Source organism: Bos javanicus, chromosome 18, assembly GCF_032452875.1.
Source record: "Bos javanicus breed banteng chromosome 18, ARS-OSU_banteng_1.0, whole genome shotgun sequence".
NCBI lineage: Eukaryota > Metazoa > Chordata > Mammalia > Artiodactyla > Bovidae > Bos > Bos javanicus.
In genome coordinates this window covers 26,877,004-26,903,538 of record NC_083885.1, presented here as the reverse complement: position 1 = coordinate 26,903,538, position 26,535 = coordinate 26,877,004, and the positions used below count along the sequence as shown (strand labels likewise).

The window sequence follows — 26,535 nt, the reverse complement described above, 5'->3', positions numbered from 1 at the left end:
ATTACAGAAGATTGAATTTTCAGCACTCAAACAACTGGGGAAAAAAAACACTCAATTACTTAAATAGCATTTTATACACAGCAAAAAAATAATATGTTCAGAATGAAATAATTCAGTCAGATATTTTTCAGTTGTTTAATAAAAACAAAATATTAAGTGATTATTTTGAGAAGCAACATGTTTCTAACTTGTCCTATAAAATGGGTGTGTTTTGGAACCACAAAGACTCAGGACTACATAAAACATGGATAACCACTGTGTCCAGTCTCCACAATGCAAGAATCACATTGACTCCCCCAACCCTTCCAATATTTATGTGCAAAATATATATCATTTCAGCTGAAGTACTTAGGAAGCTTAAAAATGGAGCTATTCCTAAACAAGCAAAATTTTACCATATCTTGGCATGTTAAAGCACATAATCTGTGAGATATGCACATTTCAAAGCAGTAAATCCTGCTTTTCCTGTGCAACTATGCCTACTAATCCCACTACCATAATTTAAACAACCATTTGGAGCATTTAGTCATAAGGGTTAAACACAAACCATTAAAAACAAAGAAACACTAAGTTAAGCTTGATTTACTATCCTTTGTAGATTATGCTTCAGCCTGTTGTATAAAGGGCCCTTTAGGGGCCAAACTGGAATTTGCCAGATTCTTTCTCACAATAGAGATTTTAATTTCATCTTTTGTTCTATACTTTAGAATTTCCAAGTTTCATTATGTTTTATTATTTTGTTGTTCAGGCTAATTTGCTTTTATCATACTTCATAATATTATGCTTTGAGAATGAAATAAAAAGTAAAATTTGGTTTAAAATTATGTATCTTAGAAGAGAGAAATGGGAATTGTCAAAAAGAAATTAAAGAGTTATAGAAGAAGCAAGAATCTTTTTTATACTTTTCTTTCCAAAAATGTTACTAAGAATTTCTAAATATGTCAAAATACTTCTTAAACAAGAGAACCATATTTAAAATACTCATAAGAGTACCTAAAGGCAACTTTCAACCCCCTTCAGCCAGTTAGACAGGAAATACTTCTGTCAGTCTTAGAACCCAGACATTGTAATATCAGGATGGAAATGGAACCAGTTAAGACTGGAGAAAAACTACTTTCTAAGAAGGCTTTCCAAAGAAGCTTCATGGAGAGAAAAGAGTTTAGCGATAAACTTAAACTCACTTGAGAGACATTCCAGCATTTGTGCAAAGCTGATAAGGCTTCTCAAACAAGAACTGAACTTTGTCTGGATATAAGGGGTTAAAACTCATTTAAGGAAGACTACTCATGGGAGGAACAAATGGAGCGATAAACTGAGATGTATAACATATACTGAAGAGGGATGGGGCCATACTGAAGAGCTAAATAGAACACAATAGCTGACTGTGTTCATGCATTTGGATTATGCCTTTGGGATGTTTTTAGGGTTTTGGACATTTGAACATTTTGTATTCAAAATTTTCGCCGAGCACCTGCTGTGTTTCAAGCACTTCATTAGGCACTGAAGCTATACAGATGATGGTAAGACCTACAGTTTTGCAACTTGACAATGGTGAGAAAGAGATACACATACAGTAGAAACCATACTTGGAATTTTTAATTTTGACCTTTTCCCAGACTAGCAATCTGCAGTACAATACTCTCCTGATGCTGGGCAGAGGCAGCGAGCGGCAGCTCCCCGTCAGCCACGCCATGACTGGAGTTAACAATGGGTAACACCGACAACCATCATGTACCTAGACAACCATTCTGTTTTCACTTACAGTACAGAATTCAATAAATTACATGAGTCATTCAATAATTATAAAACAGGATTTGTGTTAGACAGTTTTGTCCAACTGTAGGCTAATGTAAGTGTTTGGTGGGTTAAGTGTATTAAATTCTTGGCTTAACGGTGGGTTTATCTGGACATAACCTCACTGTAAGCTGAGGAAGATCTGTAATGACATCTCTCTCCAGGGGGGAGAGAGCATGTTGGAGAGCTCACATGCATATAAATGAACTTAGCTACAAATCAGAAGTGGACTCACAGACTTAGAGAACAAACTTATGGTTGCCAGAGGGGGGAGAATGTGGGGAAGAGATAGGGAGTTTGGGATCAACATGTACACACTGCTATGTTTACAATGGATAATCAACAAGGGCTTATTGTACAGCACAGGGAACTCTGCTCAGTGTTCTATGGCAGCCTGGGTGGGAGGGGAGATGGGAAAATGGGAGATACACATATAGGCATGGATGAGTCCCTCTGCTGTGCACCTGAAATTATCACAACATTGTTAATCGGCTATACTCCAATATAAAATTACAAAGTTTATAAAAAAGAGAGAGAGTAGCGGTCAGGGTTCCTGCCCTCCAGCCCCTCTCTGCAAAGCCCCGGGATCACATCCCAGAGCTCCTTCAGGCAGCCTCCCAACAAAGCTCTCCCACACCAGGTTGCAACAGCTGCACCCTCCTCCTGCCCCATTAAGCAGAGAAACAAACACAGCATCATCCTCTTACCAGCCCTGTTGGAAGGCACTGTCGCACGGAGCTTCCCTTCCCCTTTCCCACACCTTGGTAAACTGTCTCTTTATTAAGCTCTCCTCAAATGACCCAATTTGAGAGTGTGATCTGTTTGCAGCTGGCAGCCTGGGAGACAACAGTCCTTATCTCGCTCTCTCGCTCACCAACATTTGATGCCACTGTCCCCTCTCTTCTTATCTCTGACTCTTCCTGCTTTAGTCTCCTTAATGAGTCTGTCTTCATGTGGTCAAGAAACAGTGACAACATTTATCTTCAACAGCCCTCCCACGTAAACACATACTCTGAGTAAAAGCAGTGTGCTCTGATGGAAACACAGCTTCAAGACAAGGTCCCTAAGCAGGGCCTTTACCTGTCACACACACACACACATACACATACAGAATCCAAATTAGTTTTGTGAGGTAAAATTCCTGTTTTATGACAAGTCAAGGACAATTTAAATATAAAAATTCTTCTCTCTGCCCTGTGCATTGTGTGGCTGTGTTAGGCATCGAGCACACTTCCCTCATTGGCAGGAGCACCCACTCAACCACAAAGAGCAACATTCTCCTAGCATCAAGACAGCTCCTTAAAGGACTCCTTATTCCTTCCTGATCTTGGAAAGGGTCACGTGACCACCAAGATGCTGCTTAGATTTGGAGTATGTAAAATGTTGATAATACGTCATTTGACGTACAGTCCTCTGTCTCAAAAAAACTTGTATGACTATGCCTTGATTTCTAACTGGCAGAACAATTCTCAGAGCTTTCTGAGATGCTTTTCCCGGGTTATATTCCTCAGATTTGGCTTGAATAAAATTTTCCAGTTCTTTCTTAGATCAACTGATTGATTTTTTTCTGACAGTTTTATGCCCCTCAGTTCAGTTCAGTTCACTCGCTCAGTCATGTCCAACTCTTTGCGACCCCATGGACTGCAGCACACCAGGCTTCCCTGTTCATCTATTTATGCCCCTGCTGCTGCTGCTGCTAAGTTGCTTCAGTCATGTCCTACTCCGTGCGACCCCATAGACAGCGGCCCACCAGGCTCCCCCGTCCCTGGGATTCTCCAGGCAAGAACACTGGAGTGGGTTGCCATTTCCTTCTCCAATGCATGAAAGGGAAAAGTGAAAGTGAAGTCACTCAGTCATGTCCGACTCTTCGTGACCCCATGGTCTGCAGCCTACCAGGCTCCTCTGTCCATGGGATTTTCCAGGCAAGAGTACTGGAGTGGGGTGCCATTGCCTTCTCCAATTTATGCCCCTAGGCACCTCCAAAAAATAAATTCTGATTTACTCTGGCTTCTCTTCCTCTGTTTATCCCTTAAATTCTGTTTCCTTCTAGAGTTACATTTGACCTTTCCCATGCTTTTCTCTTTTTATTATATAGACTCTTTCTGTGAAGCTCCACATCTGTTACTCTGATTTCCAAATCAGAGGAAATGCTCAGCACTTTCAAATGCTTAGCATAATAATACTAGTTCTCTCCACTGACCTTCAGTCCCAAATATCTTTCTGGGTACTGGACAACTCCCTTTAGGAGTCCTCAAAGACCTCAAACTCAACAAATTCAAAATTGAATCAAGTACCCTCCAAAACTCACTCCTTCTCCTGTTCCATATCCTATTGAATGGCACTGGTCTCTGCTCAGAATTCCAAGGCACAAAGCTATGAGTTGTCCTTCACACCTCTTATTCCATTATCCTTCACCCATTATTTCAGCCAGATAGGACTATTGGTTCTGTCCTCTTAAATATATCTCAAATCTATCCCCTCTTCTTTCCTCAGTCTCACTGCCTCCTAATTATACTGCTGGAATCAAACCTTACTCTTCTATAATCCACCTTCCATATCACTTCTTTCTGATGTTTCTAAAATAAATCTTATCCTACCACTCTCCCTTTTATTCTTTAATGACTACATATTACATTCAGGATAATACATCCAAGCTTTCCAGAAAGACTTGCAAGACCCTTGCCTGCATTTAGATAGATATGCCTGTATCTATGGATAGATAGAGAGAGAGCCCCTACTGTTTCTATCTCTCTGAAGAAGGCTTACTAATACAAGCTGTGACCTACAATAGAAATACAGTTTATATCACCATCAACATGCACACATCCACATCCACATCAAGTATATAACTAAACTAAAACCAAATCTCATGGCGAAATATTTGTTACTATAGGTGCTGAACTGCTGAACTCTTTTTTCTATTTTATTATTAATGCTTGTGTAACTTTTAAAATTACTTCTATGATTAATTAATAGATTTGACTTTCAATTAGAAAAACAAAATTATGTAATGTTAGTTGAATCCATTTATTCCAAGACCTTCTGAGATTGCAGTCTTTTTTCCTGGCTTTTGTTTTGATTTCATTTGATTGAAATTTTACAGTAATCAAGTAGATCCAAAGACTACTTATAAGTTATTGATATTCTTCCCAAACCTTGAAATTTTACTTATTATTATACTATTTGCTATTATTATTTATTTTCTTTTTCAGCTTTGTAAACTTAATCACAAATTGGTATCTGATATATAATGCAAATTGACTGGAAATGCTCACTTTTTTCAGAGTAGACCTCAATCAGTCAGCACTTTCCTAACACAAAAGCTCTGGTGTGATATTCCACCAATTTATTCCAATTTCCTCAAAAAGAGATGATTTTTAAAGTTGTTATTAGAAGTCTACCGAATCATGAACACAAATAAATAAAACTTATGGTTTTATTTATGGTCATATGGTTTTCTTATTTCAATATAATAAGTTTAGGTTTTATTGTTTTTGATTCTGTGGCATATCATTACTATTTTTATAAAGTGATTGTTAACTACCATCAGTATTTAATTAAGATTCATTGACTATTATTATGGTTATTTAATTATCAACAAAGCAAAGAAATTATTATTTAACTTTAATAAATGAAAATATATGAGTGCAATTAACTTTTCAAATAAAAGATATGCATTTTTTATTTTTATTGATAAACTATTTTTGATGTAATAGTTTTCCACTGAATGGACTATTTGAAGGAAGACTGATATCAATTAATATGTCTATTAAGCACCACCATTTTCAAAAGTGATCCCTAATTATCTTGCTGTAGGCTATTTTGATAAATGTGAATGAAGTATCTGCATATTTTTCCTACAACTAATATATAGCAAGAATTAAATTGGACATTCCTTGCTTATATAATTTTCATCTAATTATATAGCCATTAGATATATCTCTCAAATGCTCAATAACTCTGTCTTTATAATCAACTCATGTTTAATTAAAAAGCAGTGATGAACTTGCTAACTCTGCATTAACTACTCATTTGTGATATAAAATTAATAGCGGGTCTAAATTATCTTAAGTGATTTAAGGATTTCCAATATACTCTCCCAACTTCAAAGGTACTTGATTCAAACAAACAGGAAATAAAAACATCATTAATTAAACATTTTCCTGTTAAATAATAATGCTTGCATTTCTATTTATTTTAATCTTAGAATATATTAACAATAAATTTACAAAACAAGAAAAACAAATGACCAGTGGTTATATAAAATATATTCAGTGCTGTTTATATATAGTGAAATGTAATTTAAAATAAAAAGGAGGAGGGAAGCCTATTTCACTCTGAGTTTCTACCAGAAATAAAGACCAGCCTATGAATGGGGTTGTTACACAGTTTGCCGTTCTCTCTGTCTCTGCTCTGCTTCTCTGCTTCCCATTGGACTTGGAAAGCCAGTTGATCTATAAAGCAGTGTGGAGCAAAAGCATGACCCAAGAGGAACATTCATGATGCTCTGACCCATTGATATTACTTATCTGGAAGTTAAAATATGAGAAATAGAGTGTATAAAGTTGATAATAAGAGCAGAAAGCAGTAAGAAATATTAGGTAAGACATAAAAACAGAAGAGTGCTGCAGAATAGTAAAAATTCTCTTGGCAAATTTTAAGCATACAATAAAGCATTGTTAACTATAGTCACCATGCTGTATGACGACTTATTCCTCTTATTACTTACATACCCTTTGACCAATGTCCACCCATCTCCCCTACACTCAGCGCCTGGTATCCACCATTCTACTCTCTGCTTCTAAGACTTTGACATTTTTAGATTCTACATGTAAGTGAGATCATATGTTATTTTTCTTTCAGTACCTGGCTTATTTCACTCAGCATAATGTCCCCAGGTTCACCCATGTTCTCACAATGGCAGCATTTCATCCTGTTTATGGTTCAATAATATTCCAGTGTGTATATGTATGTCTGTGTGCATGTATGCATAATTTTTCATTCATTCTTCTGTTGAAGTGTGCAGGTTGTTTCCATGTCTTAAATGCTATAAATAACACTGCAGTAAACATGGGGATGTAGATATCTCTTCAAGATAATGATTTTACTCCTTTGGATAGATACCCAGAGGTGGGATTGCCGGATCATATGGTAGTTTTATGTTTAATTTTTTGAGAAACCTCTATACTATTTTAAATAATAGCTTTATCAATTTACTTCTCACCAACAGTATACAAAGGTTTCCTTTTCTCCACATCTCACCAACACTCATTATCTTCTTTTTAATGATAGGCATCTTAACAAGTGTGAGGTGATACCTTATTGTGATTTTGATTGCATTTCCCTTATGATTATTGATGTTGAGCTGCTTTTTATATACCTATTTACCATTTGCATATCTTCTTTTTAGCATATGTCTATCCAAGTCCTTAGCTCATTTTTCAATTAAGCTATTTGTTTTCTGCTATCAAGCTGTTTGAATTCCTCTCAGTCTTTTCTACTAACTATGTCATTACTATACATAAAAGCTAAGATTTTTTTAATTTTAAATAAAAAGTTAAAATACATTTTTTTTAAATCTCTTACTGAGGGCAGAAGATGATCAGATCTGAGAGCTAGAGTTGGACTTCATCTGGAAAAACTTCCCTCTATCACATTCAGCATCCAACTCCTTGGTGATTGGCTTTTCTATGATCCTATGAAGCCCATTAACACAAAAAAGAAACAAAAATAAGAGACTGTTAAAATAAATTATAGTGTGATAGAATTCCATAGACTTAGTAAAAGTGGCATTATAAAAGTATTTTATTAGCTTAGAAATATGAAAATGAAGTAATAAATCACAATATAAAACTGTCATCCAATATGTGTGGTTTCTTTTGTTAAAAATAAAATGCATATTTTAAATATATGGTAGACAAATATATAATCTAGATAAATACTTAGGCCAACATGTTAAAAGTGTCACTTCTTAGTGGTGAAATTGTGATTGATTTCATTTTATCTTTCGCATTTTCTAAATTTCTAAAAGAATTTTCTAAATGTCTTCTCTAAACATGTTTAACTTGTATAATCAAAACATAGTAAAATTTAAAAATACGAAAGCAATGTCTGTCCCTAAGTGTTTAGGATTATGCTTTTCCCTTACTTTTTTGTGACAAGCAACTATTACTTTTACCATTGAAAAAAATATAATTTCAAAACAGCATAGGTAAAATATAAAATGAGAGAATGCTTGATTCCACATGAGACTTTAATCAGGATTATGATACACTATTAATATATCCTACATAAGCAACTCTGTAGTTAAAACACACCACTGTAGAAACGACTTTTACAAAAAATATAGTACTATATAAGCTTGTTCAGTGCCAAGGATTTCCAGTGACAAATTGATCTTTAAAACGTCTGTAATACACAAAGGTTTTATACACACACACATGCGCACACACACACACACACACATGCACATACACACACATACACACGGGCTTCCCTGGTGGTTCAAAGGTAAAGAATCTGCTGCAATGCAGGAGACCCCAGGTTTGATCCCTAGGTCGGGAAGATCCCCTGGAGAAGGGAATGGCTACCCACTCCAGTATTCTTGCCTGGAGAATTCCATGGACAGAAGAGCTTGGTGGGCTATAGTCCATGGGGTCACAAAGAGTTGGACACAGACTGAGTCACTTTCACTTTCACTTTTTTCATATACATATATATTTATACACACACACACACACACACACACACATATATACACAGACACACACATAGAAGAGCCTGGCATGCTGCAGCCCACAGGGTTGCAGAGAGTCAGACATGACCTGGTGACTGAACAACACCACACATACATACACACACATCTTCTTAATCATACAACTCAATAGCAAAAAAATAAACAATCCAACTTAAAAAAGGGCAGAACTTAATAGTCATTTTTCCAAAGAAGACATACAAATGGCCAACAGATACATGTAAAGGTATTCAACATCACTAATAATTAGGAAAATGCAAATCAAAGTCACATTGAGGTATCACTTCACGTCTGTTAGAGTGACTATTATTTTTTAAAAAAATAAGTGTTTTTTAGTAAAGATATGTAGACAAGGGAACCCTTGCATGCCATGGATAGAAAATTAGTACAGCCATTATGACTAACAGTATGGAAGTTCCTCAAAATATTAAATATAGGACTACTGTGAGGTCTAGCAATTCCACTTCTGGGTATTCATCCAAAGGTACTGAAATCATGGTGTTGAAAAGATACTTGCACTCCATGTCCATTACAGCATCATTCACAATAATCAAGAAATGGCAGCAACCTAAATTTCCATCAGTGGATGAATGGATAAAGAACATGTGGTATATACATAAAGTGGAAAATTAATCAGGCTGAAAAAAGAGGGAAATCTTCCATTTGTGACAACATGGCTCAACTTAAAGGACATTGAAGTGAAGTGAAGTGAAGTCGCTCAGTCGTGTCCGACTCTTTGCGACCCTGTGGACTGTAGCCCAACCAGGCTCCTCCGTCCATGGGATTCTCCAGGCAAGAGTACTGGAGTGGGTTGCCATTTCCTTCTCCAGGGGATCTTCGTGAAATAAGCCAGATTCAGAATAACAATATTATAATATCATTTATATGTGGAATCTAAAAATGTCAAACTCAAAGTAGCAGAGAGTGGAATGATGGCTACCAGGGGCTCTGGGTAGAAAAATGGAGAAATGCTGGCCAAAGGGTACAAACTTTCAGTTATAAGATGAATAAGTTCTAGAAAGATATATATTTCAGTTATAATGATGAGTAAGTTATACTCATCATACAACATGATGAGTATAATGAACAATATTGTACTGTATACTTGAAACCTGCTACCTATTCAATGTGCTCACCACACACACAGAAAAGAAGATGGTAACTATGTGAGGCGATGGATATGTTAATTAGCTTGATGTGATGGTTCTTTCACAATGTATGTGAAAATCAAATTTTCAAATTTTACACTATATATATATATTTTTTGTCAATTATATCTCAGTAAACCTGGGGGAATAAAGAGACAGTCACATGATGGAGATAGAAGAACACAGCACTGAGAAGCCTGCGCATAACTAGAGAGTAGCCCCTACTCGCCACAACTAAAGAAAAGCCCTCCCAGCAGCAAGGGTCCAGCACAGTCACAAATAAATAAAGAAATAAACTTTCAAAGAAAAGAAGCGTCACAGAATGAAGTCAGAAAGAGAAAAACAAATATTGTACATAAATGCATATAGGTGGAATCTAGGAAAATGGTAGGGATGAATCTATTTGCAAAGCATAAATAAAGACGCAGATGAGAACAAATGTATGGATACTAAGGGGGAAAGGTGGTGGGGTGGGATGAATCTGGGGACTGGGATTGACATATACACTACTGAGACTGTGGATAAAATAGGTAACTAACAAGAACCTACTGCAGAGCACAGAGAACTCCACTCAGTGCTCTTGGTGACCTACATGGGAAGGGAATCCAAAAAGAGAGGATATAGGAAAGAATACAGCTGATTCATTTTGCTGTGTAGCAAAACCTAACACAACATTGTAAAGTAACTGCACTACAATAAAAATTAATTTAAAAAAATGTTTAAATGAGGTAAAGACAAAGATGATAATATGAGATTATGAGCATGTTCAATGTACAAAGAAGAAAGTGGGGGAAACTGGAGAATATTGTGGTCAGAAGAAACAATCTCTGACAATGAAGGTATTTTGAATTATTGCCACTTAACTATGAGCAAGAGAAATAAACTATGTAATGAGATTAGTCATTGTATACAAATAGAAATGTATACTGAAAAAACTCTTGAGTAGATCAGTAGATCTTATTTAACCTATAAATAAAAGACTTCTAAATAGTAATAGAAAGCAAAGATAAGACTTTACCAGCCTATGATGATTTACCAAGCAATCCTTACAGAGGTTCTATCTTGATTATTTTCTACAACTTACAAAGCTGCCACCAGGAAAATAATTGTGTGATTGATTATGAAATAATCGTTCAGCTCTTCAAAACACAGAAAACCAAGAAAATCCAGAATATAGTCATCCATCCATCCAATTATTCATGTAACAAGCATTGTTTACCAACATGCTAGCACCCAGAAATTGCTCCATGAATCAAACACTTAAGAACTGAGCACTGGGACTTCCCTGGTGATCCGGTGGTTAAGACTTCACCCTCCACTAGAGTTGTGCATGTTGATCCCTGGGTGGGGAGCTAAGGATCCCATGTGCCTTGTAACATTGTAACAGAAGTAACATTGTAACAAGTCCAATAGAGACTTTTTAAAAAATGGTCCACATCAAAAAAATTTTTTTAATTTTTAAAAAATTTAAAAAAGAACTGAGCATTGTGCTAATAGTAAGCTCACAAAGATGAACAAGGCACCATTCAAAGCACTGAAGAGCTCACAAATTAGAAGAAAGAGTTGGAAATGTGAACAAACAGCTATAACGCATGTTAATGCTGGATATGTAGCTAGGAGTGCAATTCTACCTTTCAAAAAATTATTTTATTATGATTATGTAAATTCAGATTAACCTGAGCAAATGTGGACAAAGACTGGCATGAATCATAAGCATTTATAAACAATATCCTAATCAAATTAGACCAAGTTCTAAAAGTAATTTTTATACCTATGTACAATTTAAAGACTGTTTAAAGACTGACAGTCATACCCATTACAGCTTAACTCTGGCTTTTCCTCTGGGGTCACAAAGAGTCAAACACGACTGAGTGACCAACAGTTTCCTAATGGGGCTAAACAGGCTATGCTGTGCTCAGTCGCGAAGTCGTGTCCAACTCTTTGCAACCCCACGGACTATAGCCTAGGAGGCTCCTCTGTCTCTGGAATTTTCCAGGTACGAATACTAGAGTGGGTTGTCATTTCCCCATTCCAGGGGATCTTCCTGACCCAGAAATCAAACCTGTGTCTCCTGAATCTCCTGCACTGCAGGCAGATTCTTTACCATTGAGCCACCTGACACAGACTTCATTTCTGAGTAAGACTGATGTGTGTTGAGTCAGCACTGAAAATGCTAGTCAAGCTTTCACATCAACAGTATCTGAGGACAACTGAGAATAATAAGCCTTTTAACAACTTGAACGGAACCATTTTAAAAAAGAAAAACAGTAAAAGGAAAAAAAAGAATAAAAATAAAATAAACGTATGACCTTGGCTCGCCAACTTTTATCCGCATACTTCTTGTTTGAACCATGTCCCATGGGTCTGTCTGCACAAGGGGGACTGCTGCTCTCCTTTGTAAGCTTGGGATGCCTGCCTCTCTCCCCAATCCCAGCCCCAGTAGGTTGTCGACTTGTGATCAACAGAGAAATAGATCATGGAGAAGTGGGCTATTTTTCCACATCGCCTGTTTCCCCGCAACTGCCTTTTTCCTGGTCTGGAAGAAAAGTTTCCATGACAACCAAGTCGCTAACGTTCGCTCCCCACCAGCTGACTTGCTTGCCTCCCAAATGATCAGCTGGATATTGTGTTAAAATTATTTTACAGCGGCTGGCTAATCTGCAGGGATTATTTGTCTGTTTATTTTTGAGAAATGGGCTCCTTGCTGAAACTTCTTCAGTGGGCCTAACTTATTTTTCTTGTACTTTAAAAGCATAATCTCAACTACACAGAACAAGTTTACGCCAACATTAGAGAGTCACCTCCCAGGAAATAAAATATGAACGTGAAGCTTCCTTTCTCATGTAAGTGCTTCGAGGGCAGAACCAAGCTTGATTTTTCTTTCCCTCCTCAGGTGCCTAACACATGGTCTGGCAGGTGGTGTACATAAAATGAATGTTGAATATCTTATCACCTGAGATTCTCCAAACAGAGTATTTTATGTTTAGGTTGATGGGTTGAGGCGGAATTAACCTCCTAGCAATGTAATAATCTTTTTGTTTTTAAAAATGTCTGCCTATGCGAAAGGCAGGAAACTTACAGCAGAGTATTAATACATGGCAATTATTAAGACTGTACCTGTAAGAAAAACTGGAAGGGGACATCCCTAGCAATCCAGTGGTTAAGAATCTGCTTGCAATGCAAGGGATGCAGGTTCGATCTCTGGTCAGGAACTAAGATCTCTCATGCCATGGGGTAACTAAGACCACCTACCACAAAGACTGGAAGGAAATATACTAAAATATTTACAATTGTTATGTTTAGTAGATGGAAATGTGGAAGTATTTCTTCTGATTTCTCTCAACTTAATTTTTTCTTTTTTGTTAACTAAATGTATTTTCCTTTTCAGTATTATCTTGGTTTTTTGCAGGGGCTGTAACTTTTAACCGAGTGGTTTATAAACAACAAACATTTATTTCTCACAATTCTAGAGGCTGGGAAGCCCAAGATCAAGCTTCTAGCATGGTCACGTTTTGGTGAGGGCTTTCTTCATGGCTCATAGTCAGCCTGCACTTTCTCATTTGGTCCTCATATGGTGGTAACAGTGAGAGATCTCTCTGGGATCTCCTTTATAAAAACATTAATTCAATTCAGGAGGGCTCCACTCTCATGACCTGAGTTCCTCTCAAGACCCCACCTGGTAATACATAACATCACCATTAGGAAACTTGCCATGTGAGATTGTGGGAGACATGAACATTCAGATCATAGCAAGTATCTACTATGTTCAAGCCACTGTGTTGTTGCTTAGTGGCTAGGGCACATCTAACTCTTTTGTTACCCCATGGATGGTAGCCTGCCAGGCTCCTCTGTCCACGGGATTTCCCAGGCAAAAATACTGGAGTGGGTTGCCTTTTTCTTCTCCAGGGGATCTTCCCATCCCAGGGATTGAATCTGCATCTCCTGCCTTGGCAGGCAGATTCTTTACTGCTGAGCCACCAGGGAAAGCCCAAAGGCACCGTGTGTGTGTGTGTGTGTGTGTGTGTAAGTTGCTCAGTCGTGTCCGACTCTTGCGACCCCATGGACTATAGCCTGCCTGGCTCCTCTGTCCATGGAATTCTCCAGGCAAGAATACTGGCTGCTGCTGCTGCTAAGTCGTGTCAGTCGTGTCTGACTCTTGCAACCCCATGGACTGTAGCCTGCCTGGCTCCTCTGTCCATGGAATTCTCCAGGCAAGAATACTGGAGTGGGTTGCCATTCCCTTCTCCAGAAGATCTTCCTGACCCAGGGATTGAACCCAGGTCCCCCATACTGCAGGCAGATTCTTTACCGTCTGAGCCACCAGCAATCCTCTAATGCACCATGTGCTGTGCTGTGCTTAGTCCCTCAGTCATATCCGACTCTTTGCAACCCCATAGACTGTAGCTGGCCAGGCTCCCCTGTCCACAGGGATTCTCCAGGCAAGAATACTGAAGTGGGTTCCAGGACACCATACCATTCCCCAAGTAAGAAGAATTAACCAATTGCTCTCCTATTCAGAGCCATAAAGAGAAGAGGTGAACTAGATAGAAAACAACTCTTTAGAAGGATTATTTACCCTGAAATGCATGCTAACTGGTGTTATGACTATATGCTGTGGTGTGATGAAAATGAGACAGGGACCCCTCCATTCAGAAAGGGAGCTTGTGAAGAAGAATGAAAAATCTTTTCCCCTTCTCGAAAGACAAATCTGATCTTAGTTAATGTTTTTGCTCTTTCTCCTGAAATAATACAGGAAGACATATCTGTACTGGCTTCTGGAGGACAAGTAGGAACTAATTAGTCCAGGTAAAAACAAAAGAAAGGCAGAAAAATATTCCATGTAGAACCATATAGAAAGAAGAGCATGTTCAAAAAGCTGGATGATTACGAAAGTGTGATGACACTGCAGAGAATGCAATTTTTCCACCTACTTACGGAACTGGAGGCAGGTAAGAGGCGATATCCAATGAAAAACTATTAAACAGACTTATTATATACAGACATTGAACTTTATACTAAAGAAAAGGAGAGGTACAGAAAATTAATGCACATTTGTATTTTATAATCATCTCTGCGTCTGCAACATGGAAAGTGGATTTGGGGAGGGAGGAATAAATGCTAGAAAAGACCAGTGTTCTTTGCAGGAGAGGATGTTAGCCATACCAAAGCTGATATAGAATGAATGGGGAAAAAAAGTAAACAGAGACATTTTGGAGGTAGAATTGATAAGAGTTGGAGATTATTGAACGTGAGCTTAACAGAAAGAAAGGATCAAAGGAAACTTCAAATTTCTGACTTGAGCTGATGGACAGAGGAGGCAAAAAGTGACAATCAAAGGAGGATGCTCTAGTGATTTCTAGATAAGTTGAATCTGATCTGTTTGTGAGACACTCAAATGGATATATAAAGCTAGCAACTCAATGTGGGACCAAGGCTGTGTGTGTGTATGTGTGCATGTGTGCATGTGAGTGTGTATACATGAGTAACAGAGAAACAGAGTAGCCCACCCCCCTTAATGTCCCAGCCATATCTAGATTTGTTTAACAGTCTTTTGGGTGTCAGGAGCTTTCCAGGTAGCTCAGTGGTAAAGAATCCTCTTGCCAAGGCAGGAGATATGGATTAAACCCCTGGGTTGGGAAGATCCTCTGGAGGAGGAAATGGCAACCCGCTGCAGTATTCTTGCCTGGGAAATCCCATGGACAGAGAAAACTGGCACACTACAGTCCATGGGGTTGCAAAAGAGTTGGACATGACTTAGCGACTACCAACAACAAATGTGGGTCTCAATGGTACAAAATCACTCAGCAGTTATAAGATGGTGTGGTACATTAGAGAGAACGAGTCTTTCAAGTCAGGTACACCTTAGCTTTTATCTCAACTCCACTACTTACTTGCTACAAAGATATGAGGCAAGTTATTATATTTGAGCCCACTCCCCCTCCGTGAAAAATGGAACTGCTGATCCCACTTTACAGGCTTAAGTGAGATTATATATGTAGAAGCATTTGGCACACAGTAGACCCTCAGTTGGAGAAGGCAATGGCAACCCACTCCAGTACTCTTGCCTGGAAAATCCCATGGACGGAGGAGCCTGGTAGGCTGCAGTCCATGGGGTCGCTAAGAGTCCGGCACGACTGAGTGACTTCACTTTCACTTTTCACTTTCATGCATTGGAGAAGGAAATGGCAACCTACTCCAGTATTCTTGCCTGGAGAATCCCAGGGACAGAGGAGCCTGGTGGGCTGCCATCTATGGGGTCGCACAGAGTCGGACACGACTGAAGTGACTTAGCAGCAGCAGCAGCAGCAGACCCTCAGTTATTCTTTATTTTCTTAACTCAGTTTCTAGTGGTCTTGGCATTCTCTCCCTCTACCTCCCTCTTTTTTTTCCAGTACCTCCTGACTCCAGTTTCCACTTTAACTCATACTGTTAATATAAAGCATTATTTCAATTACCTGATAAAGAAAAAATTCTGCCCCCGTGCCCCCATCTTCCCTCTGTACTGTCTGGCCCTGCATGTGTTTGTAATCCTCTCCTGGCCTTGTCTACATCTAATTTACTTCCTTTCAGTTGAATGTTATCACAAGACAAGAATTGTTCTCACTTCGTGTTTACTGCAAATAGATAACCATTATCTCCAATGGGCCTGCTTGGTTCTATCTTAGGTGGTTCACATTCTGCAACTTGTTAATTATTTCATTTTATTTCTCTACATCAGGTTGGTTCCTTTCTGCATTGATACTCAGATAAAGAGATGAAAACAAGTTTGTACTTTCATACGCCTTTTCAAACCGATTACTACTGGAAACAAACTGAGGCCCTTAAAATTTGTTTTGATTGTAAAGTTCAATGATCGCCATCAAAATTCTCTGACTGGCAAAGACAAAGACTTTCAGATTCCCCTTTACAGGGAAGTGAGTTAATTTCAGTGAGGGATCTCAGTCAAGTGAACCAAGGCTTGGTCAGTTCCAGAACACAGGGCTCTTTCATATGAGGGGTTATCTAGGGCAGCAGCCAGAGCATGAGGGATCAAAGGGCAAGGTTCAGGCAAATCCAGGAAAGAGAACACTGGCCAGAGAAGAGAAAGCAGTTGCCTTATTCAAGGAAAGGCATTAGAATGAGAAAAGAAAGGAAATCAGTACTCTGGAATTTGGTAAACATAAGATAGATGGCAATGGCACCCCACTCCAGTACTCTTGCCTGAAAAATCCCATGGATGGAGGAGCCTGGAAGGCTGCAGTCCAAGGGGGTCACTGAGTGTCGGGCACGACTGAGCGACTTCACTTTCACTTTTCACTTTCATGCATTGGAGAAGGAAATGGCAACTCACTCTAGCACTCTTGCCTGGAGAATCCCAGGGACCGGGGAGCCTGGTGGGCTGCCGTCTATGGGGTCGCACAGAGTCGGACACGACTGAAGTGACTTAGCAGCAGCAAGATAGATGGAGAGGATTTAGGTCACAAACAGTGAACAAGGGAAAGTGTATTTAAAGTACCCTCTTCAGGGATGATGGTTAAATATCTGACCCCAGTCCTAAGCATGTATCTGGAGAAAACCATAATTTGAAAAGCTACGTGCACCCTGTAATCACAGCAGCACTGTTTACAATAGCCATGACATGGAAGCAGTGTCCATTGACAGATTAATGGATGGAGATATAATACATATATACAATTGAATATTACTCAGCCATAAAAAGGAATGAAATAATGCCATTTGCAGCAACATGAATGGACCTAGAGATTACCATACCAAGTGAAGTCAGAGAAAAATCATACGATATCATATGATATCACTTGTACATGAAATCTAAAAAGGTGATACAAATTACTTTATTTACAAAACAAACAGACTCACAGACTTGAAAAACAAACTTATGGTTACCAAAGGGGAAAGGTGAGGGGGGTGGGGGTAAATTAGGAGGTTGGGATTAACATATATACCCTGCTATATATAAAATAGATAATCAACAAGGACCTACTGAACAGCATAGGGAACTCTACTCAATAATAGCCTGCACAGGAAAAGAATCTGAAAAATAATGGATATATATATATATATATATATATGGATGGAGGAGCCTGCTGGGCTGCAGTCCATGGGGTCACTAAGAGTCAGACTCGACTGAGCGACTTCACTTTCATGCCTTGAAGAAGGAAATGGCAACCCATTCCAGTGTTCTTGCCTGGAGAATCCCAGGGACGGGGAGCCTGGTGGGCTGCTGTCTATGGGGTCACACAGAGTCGGACACAACTGAAGTGACTTAGCAGCAGCAGCATATATATATATAACTGAACCACTTTGCTGTACATCTGAAACTAATACAACATTGTAAATCAACTATATCCCAATATAAAATTAAATTAAAAATAAATAAATTACCCCCTTCAGGGATGATGGTCAAATATCTGAAAATAATATAACTCAAACTGAAGCAGATAAAGCCAGGTCCTTTTTTCTCATCCTGATTGTGACTTTTTGATTCTGTTGACCTGAAATAAATAGACTGCCTGATATGTCTCTGAAGATGGGTTTATTCATGATCAGCAGAGAATTGCAATTCAGGGTCTGCAACCATGGCAAGCCTCAGGCAAGGCCCCCCACAGCAAGAAAAGGAAAACATTTTTACAGAGAGGAAAAAGAAGCTGGGAGGGTCATAATAAACAAAGTCCATGGCTGTTCATTGGCTGAGTTCTTGCCAGGAAAGAAGAGGAGGTGTTCTCCTTCCTGCTGGGCTTGGCTCACCTCACAGGGTAAACCCTCCCCCTACTGATCTCCCAACTCTAATCGAGGTTTCTGTTTATTAACTTTTTACAATTTCCATCCAAGAAAATTATACAAGAGCCTATAGAAGATTGCCCCAATAAAAAGCCTGCACTTTATCCATACCTGCCTCACACTTCACTTTACTCTCACATCTTCTCAACTCTCCACTTCTGTTTCTACCTCCAGCCCCCAAAATATGGACCTAAACCATTCAGTTTCTTCTTTGCTTTGTTTTGATTACTCTGTGCACATGTGTGTGTGTGTGCACGTGCACGTTTCTGGGCACACTAAGTTGCTTCTGTCGTGTCCAACTCTGTGCAACCCTATGGACTGTAGCCCGCCAGGCTCCTCTGTCCATGGAATTCTCCAGGCAAGAATACTGGAATGGGTTGCCAAGCCCTCCTCCAGGGGATCTTCCCAACCCAGGGATCAAACCCACATTTCTTATATCTCCTGCATTGGCAAGTGGGTACCACTAGTGCCACCTGGGAAGCCCCTTGACCACACTATCCAACTAAAAATTTCATCTATTCCTCTCCTCAGTTATATATCCCATACATCTCTCTGCTGATAAGAGGTCTGAAAGGAAATATAAAGAAGAAACTCCTCCTCTTCCTCTTCCTGCTCCTCCTCTTCCTCCTTAACCTTGTGAATCAGCTCTGAAAAATAGAACTGAGAAGAAAGGGAACCTGCTTTCTCTGAGCACCATCTAAGTGCCCAGCACTTAAATACTTGACAGGCCTTATCCTATTAAATCCCCACTATGTTTCAGTTTCACAGTTGGGAAAGCTGAAATTCCTTAAAATAACAAAGCTGGTAGATGGAAGAGCTAGGATTTAGACACTAGTGATTCTAACTCCAAACACAATTTTTAACAAGTCCTAATTTATAATTGCACTTTGATGGTACAATATGAATCATCTCTCCACAACGTCTTCCATCACCCAGCTATTTCTTCCTTTGCTCAGTGTCTTTCTGACCCACCACAGGCACAAAGTGAACCAGGGAATCACTCTAGAAAGCAAATATTGGGTTGGCCAAAAATTTTGTCCAGGCTTTCTCATTACACCTTATGGGAAAACCTAAACAAGGTTTTAGGCCAACCGAGTACGTCCAAACCTCTTCATTCAGAACTCTGGGGCTCTGGTATGCTTTGCTTTTCTTGTGCATTCATTGAAATATAAAGTATTTTGTGATATGAATTCAGGAGTGGCATTTAGAGACCTAAAACCTGATACTTGGCTTTAAAATCCTATCATGAGATAAATATCCTTCTTGTATGCCAAGAGGAAAAAAAATCAAGATGAAAAAGCAATGCATTTAATAATCATCCCAATGAACAGTAATGAAAGGAGCTGTGTGGCTGGGTTGATGCCAAGTCACCTCTGCCCTGTCTGACGCCGATCCACCACTTCTGTCTTCAGCTGTTTATTCAGTCCAAGGGCCTCACTCCCTGCTTGATATGCATCCCATGGGTTGCCAGGGCCAGATATCCTGAAATAAACCATCAAATGGACTCCAGGCAAACTTCTTGTTCCTGTTATGAATTTTGAGAAGTACAGAGAACCATCTGCAGACCAGAGTGTAGTCCTTTTAGGCATACTGAGGAAAGGTCAGCTTCCCTCTTCTGGAGGATGTATCTCCCCTAGTCCAGGAGCAAAGAGCAGAGGTGACACCTTCTGTGTTTATAATCTTGTTTGCAGCCTGGTTCAGAAAAAAGATCGTAGACTTTGTAGTCAGAAAGTCATGGGTTTAAGTCTGATCTCTGCCACCTACTCTATCTGCAACCTTATAATACACGCAACCTAAATATGTATACATCACACATAATATAATAACATGTGTCCACCATTAGGGGCTTCCCAGGTGGCGCTAGTGGTGAAGAATCCACCTGCCAATGAGCGAGACATAAGAGCTGCAGGTTTGATTCCTGAGTCGGAAAGATACTCTGGAGGAGAACATGGCAACCCACTCCAGTATTCTTGCTTGGAGAATCCCATGGACAGAGGAGCCTGGTGGGCTATAGTCCATAGGGTTGCAAAGAGTCAGACACAAGTGAAGTGACCTAGCATGCACGCACATCCACTATTAGAGTATCATACAGATAGTTTCATGGCCCTAAAAATCCTCTGTGCTCTGTCTGTTCATCCCTCTCCCCTCACCCAACCCTGTCAACAAGCGATCTTTTTACTGTCTTCATTGTTATGCCCTGTCCATAATGTCATATAGTTTGTAGCCTTTTCAGATTGGCTTCTTTCATTTAGTAATATGCACTTAAGTTTCTTCCATACCTTTCATGGCTTGACAGCCTTTTGTTTTTAGCATCGAATCTACTGTTCACAGTGGTGAACATTTTTTAAACAGAAAAATCCAACTGAGATTTACTGCTTCAGAGTTTTTCCACATATTTTAACCTGGTCCTCAGGGTGATTCTGATGCACATCTGGGTCTGATAATTGTAAATATTTCTCCTGGATTTAAAAAGCATATACATTATAGCCAGACAAAACTATAATTTGAAAATATACATGCACCCCTATGTTCATAGCAGCACCATTTCCAATAACCATAAATAGAAACAATTTAATGTCCATTGATAGATGAATAGATAAAGAAGATGTGATAGATCGGTAGACAGACAATGGAGTGTTACTGAGTCCTAAAAAAGAACGAAATCATGACATTTGCAGCTACATGGAAGACCTAAAGATTACCATACTAAGCAAAGCAAGTCAGAAAGACAAAGATAAATACCATATGATATCATTTATAAGTGGAATTTAAAATAAAATGCAGATTAACTTATCTATGAAACAGAAACAGACTCATCAACATAGAGAAAAGACTTGCAGTTGTCAAGGGGAAGGGGGCTAAGGGAGGGCTGGACTGGGAGTTTGAGACTAGTGGATGGAAACTATTACATACAGGATGGATAAACAACAAGGTCCCACTATATAGCACAGCAGAAGTATATTCAACATCCTGTAATAAACCATAATAAACAAGAAAAAATAAAAGGCACATGTATTAATGCTCCCTAGATTTAAGATTCTTTTCCTTTGAGGAAAAAATGTTTATTTCCTCTAAGATGGGCAAGTCTATGCTCCATCCCAGTCGGTCAATGAGCCCTAGGACAAGAGAGAATACAGGAGAATCTGGACAGGGTGGGTTCTTCCCTAATAAAGTACGTTTTGCCTTTAGCTCTTGATCAGTTGGGAGGGAGGGAGGAAGAAGAGAAAAGGACAATTTGTCAAGACAAAGTGGTAGAAAACAGGAAAAGTGCTAAAATTCTGACATCCTGATTTTTGCCACACGATAGGCACTCTAAAGAAACTGTCTCTTTAACTTTATTTCTATAGGAGGTAATATTTACCCATTTAAAAGGACACTAAAAGCAGAAACTTTAACATTTGCAGATGAGAGAATGGGGATTCAATCTAATGTCTGCCTGTCTTCTTGTACATCTATTATTTTACCCATTCCAGATCTAGATCGTATGATTTTTGAGTAAAAGGACCAACAGGTCCATTTTAAGCCTGCTGCTTGACAGACACAAAGTACACAATAAATATTTATGAAATACGTCCTAATGAATAATTGTTCACAGGAGCATGCCTCCTCCTTTTGCCAGATTCACTCCAATAGAAAATGCAGAAAGATTAGTTAATATTTCTGATGGGCCAGTGGTTAAGACGTTGTGCACCTAATGCAGGGGGCTTGGATTCAACCCCTAATCAGGGAACTAACTCCCACAGGCCACAACTAAAGATTCTGCATGCCACGATTAAAAAACAAAAATCCCACATGCCACAACAAAGATCAAAGATACCACATTCTGCAACTAAGACTTGGCACAACCAAATAAATAAGTAAAACACATTGTTATGACCCAGGAATCCCACTACTGGGCAAATACGCTGAGGAAACCAGAAATGAAGAGGACACATGTGCCCCCGTGTTCACTGCAGCACAATTCCAATAGCTAGGACAGGGAAGCAACCCGAATGTCCATCAGCAGATGAATGGATAAGGAATTGTGTACATACACACAATGCAGTATTACTCAGCTATAAAAAGGAACGCACTTGAGTCAGTTCTAATGAGGTGGATGAAGCTAGAGTCTATTATACAGAGTGAAGTAAGTCAGAAAGAGAAAGACAAATATCATATATCAATGCATACATATGGAATCTAGAAAGATGGTACTGATGATCCTAAGTACAGGACAACAAAGGAGAAACAGACATAAAGAACAGACTTTTGGACTCAGTGGAAGAAGGAGAGGGTAGGATGATTTGAGAGAATAGCATTGAAACATATACCTCACCATATGTAAAATAGATAGCCTTTGGAAGTTTGAATCACGTCACAGGGCAACCAAAGCCTGTACTTTGTGACAACCTGGAGGAACAGGGTGGGGAAAGAGGTGGGAGGGGGGTAAAGGATGGAGGTAGATTAAAATGTATGCCTGTGGCTGATTTGTGTTGATATATTGCGGACACCATCACAGTATTGTGGAGTAATTATCTTCCAATTAAAATAATAAATTTTTAAAAAATTAACTGTAGAACTATATATTTTTTAAAACAAAATCTAAAAAAATATTTCTGATATTTTATGTAATTCACTTTCTGATATTTTTTGATAGCATAGGCCCTAGACAGAGATATGTCTTAATGCTGTTGATGATTCAGAAAAGCCTGTTAAACCTCAGACTCATAATCACAGGAGGCAATAGTGGTTCATTTTCTAAGCTCGACCTGACACACCTTTTGATCAAGGAGAGCCAGGGTAATGGTACCTATGATTTATCACCCTTCCAGAAGAGCCACAGATCCCATTCTACTATGCCTCGAACACATTTATAGCTTCTTTAGACTAAGCATCAATTCCCTCAATGTTAAAAAACAGTAGACAATAAATAAAGACAAGAGTTTGCTTCTAAATATATGGAGGGTGTTTCCTTATAAATCCCCTCCGAGAGCTCCTAATGACTTATAGCTCATATTGTAGTCATAGAATGAGCTGCAATTGCCCCTGGGCCTTCTCAGGCTAGTAACACATTAGACATTTGGGATGTGCATTAATTCTCTCATACCATTCACTGCTTTATATTCCATAGAGCTAGTAGCTCAGTGCTAATGAGGTCAAAGTCCCAGGTTTGATTTCTCATGGGTACAAATGATTATCCCTCTCTTGTTTAGACATATAAGTATCACTGAAGCTTGCCAGCTCTGACTATGTTTTCTTCATGGACAAATTCTTCTAGAGAAAAGAGGGTCATTTCAACCTCTGGGTCTCAACATTCTACTCTATGAGAATAATAATAATAATAGATCCTTGCAGGTTCAATCCTTGGGTTGGGAAGATCACCTGGAGAAAGAAATGCCAAGCCACTCCAGTAATCTTGCCTGGAAAATTCCATGGACAGAGGAGGCTGGCAGGCTACAGTCCACAGGGTTGCAAGAGTAGGACACAACTGAGCACGCATGAGAGACATATTTTATAATGTCCAAAGAAGTATCCAAGAAGATGCTGTATACATGTGTGCTTAATAAACATTATAGAAATAAAGGATAGGGGAAGGAAGAAAAGAGGGAGGAAGGGAGAAAGGGGAAGGGGGGGAAGAAAAGCCTTGGTAAGGTGGTATTAATAGAGTATCACTATGGCCTTTCATTGTTTATTCCTATCTAATGTATATCTTCTATTTTTTAATAATAGCAACCCAATATTTTTCTCAAGGAGCTAACTTTTTTCCACTTTGTGTTTATGTGCCTGGCACATGTCCTAGATCTAGAGGTGAAACCATACATATCACCATACATATCACAGGTCTCACCAATCCACTTAGTTCCATCTTTTGGACACAGTGATTATTGCAGGATTGAAATAGGCTTACATCAATTCAAAGCCAATTTCAAAGCAACTGGACAAGGGGTTTTCTCCAGAGACTTAGAAAGTGAAAAAGTGAGTCAGCATTCTCTTGGAACCATCTTGAATTGAGAGCTTGCCTGGAAATGAGAACAAAACATAACTGCAGAATCTAGAGATGTAGAGAACTCATTCCCAATGATGTTGTTTGAGCACCTGGATCTAGCTATACCCAAAGCTAATATTTTAAATTGTCAGCCCACAAACTTTCCTTTTTATTCAAAGCAGCTTAGAGTTGGGTTTCTATCACTGAGACTAGAAGAATCCTAATTAACACGGTTACAGAAAATAGGAAAGAGGTTAAAATCCCTTAGCTCTGCCACTGCATATCTTTCAGCCTATGCACAGGAAAAGAAGAACAAAAGTTACACAGAGAACACATTCAAATCTTGACTCTACTACTAGTCTTCTAACTGGGTTTAAACAAATTATTTAGTCTTTCAGAGCCTTGTCTTTGTATATGTAAAATGGAGAGATAGCTAACAGCCATGTGGAATTACATAGAGAATTAAATAAAATGAAATACATTAAGAGGGTAGCACACTGTATGCACTCCATACACTACCTTCTACATCACTAATTACCTTCTAGAAACCCAGAGATGAGAGGGGATTAGACAAGTTCTCAGGGATTGTGTTCTTGATGCTATCAGCTCACATAGAGTTTCAAGTTCAGTTTTCCATTCACTTGAGTTCCATTGCAGCGTGACTGACCAGATTACTCTCTCCAACCCCCTGTGGTTATTGTTTCATTCTCAATAAAACCCACAATCCTTTCATCAGTGTCTTTTATTTAATGGGGTGAGGGTGGGAGTCTGCCACAGAGAAAATATCTCAGGAAGTTGGAAGTGTGGTAAGATGGAAAAAAGAAATCCTGTGTCTAGTCTCATTCTCTGGAGAGCTTTACAAAGGCATGATGAATGAAGGCAGGAGGGACGTGAAGGTTTTGCACGGAGGGGTTTGGGAATAGCCAAGCAGTTCAATGTAAGAGACGGATGTGGCTTCGTCGACAGGAATGACACCAAGGTCTTCCTTGGTGTATTTGTACACCAGACCGCCATAAAGAAGAATAACCCCAGAAGCACCTTGGCAGGGTAGGAGATGGAGAAAGTATGGAGTATGACATTGTTGAAAAAAGAAAAGATGGGGTAGGCAGCACATGTTACAGGGGCTGGTGGAATTACAGTGCAGAGCGGTCAGCGCAGACCACAAGCAGGTAGGCGTGGTCCATGCAGGGTCCTCCACACCATGAGCAGCAGAGTTACCAAGATAGTGAGAGTGGCAGAAATTGAGGGATGGAAGTGTGCTCCTGGTGTCCACCTTACCACATGCAGAGACCGCCTAGGTGGGGACCACAGTATTCCAAGCCTCCTGCACACTGAGCAGGGACAGAGGGAGCTGACAACCAGGATGCAGAAAAAGGTAAGCCCATGAGAAAGAATATATATATCAGGTTAGAGACCAAAATTCCGCAGGGCTCCTCCTTGTCAGACAGCCTAGAGAGGAAGGCAATAAAGAAGAGAAGGAAAACCCAGGACACCAGACCAAGGTCAATGGCCACCTCAATATGGATACTGCTGCAACTTCAACTACTGACGCAGACACCCAGAAAACCCTCAACCAAAGGACAACAAAGAGACAAATACAGTCCATCCACCCACTGAGAATTCATCCACTCCCAGGGCTGACTGAGTAGGGCAGTGCTAAGTCAATGCCAGCCTGTCACCACTCCAGTCATCCAGTTTAATCATCCAAGAAGAAGAAATGAACATGAGATTCCAGCAGTAAGAAATGAACAGAAGATAGGAGCTGAAGACCTTAACTGGTTACTTTTTGCCCATTGACCAAATGACTAGAACTATCTGCACTGTCCCTGCAGCATGGGGTTTTCATTTTTACCTAAAGACATCTCTTTTTGGTAATGACAAATGTGTTTGTTTTTTTGTTTGTTTGTTTGTTTGTTTGTTTGTTTTTGAAGCCTGGTTTTTCTCAATACAGCATTAAAGGTTTTAAATTGTTTCATATCTATGAAGCTGGGATTTTTAAGGACCTCATTTTTAAGTTGTAAATGAAAGTTTACAACTTGATTTTTTCAAAAAAAGTCAACAAACTGCAAACACCATCTTAATAAAGGTCTTAACTT

At 39.2% G+C, this 26,535-nt stretch overlaps 1 long non-coding RNA gene and 1 pseudogene across 1 annotated transcript in view; one reads left to right on the top strand and one right to left on the bottom strand.

Moving 5' to 3' along the window:
- LOC133229850 (uncharacterized) overlaps nt 1-12,221 on the bottom strand; it is a 75,831-nt gene extending 63,610 nt beyond the window's left edge. Inside the window, exons 1-2 of the long non-coding RNA XR_009730660.1 lie at nt 12,006-12,221; nt 7,381-7,490 (exon numbers count right to left, since the gene is read on the bottom strand). This is a non-coding gene — a long non-coding RNA (uncharacterized LOC133229850). The remainder of the gene's footprint in view (nt 1-7,380; nt 7,491-12,005) is intronic.
- Nucleotides 12,222-14,560: 2,339 nt separating this feature from the next.
- LOC133229412 (Y-box-binding protein 1-like) lies at nt 14,561-26,297 on the top strand (annotated as a pseudogene).
- The last annotated feature ends 238 nt before the right edge of the window (nt 26,298-26,535 follow it).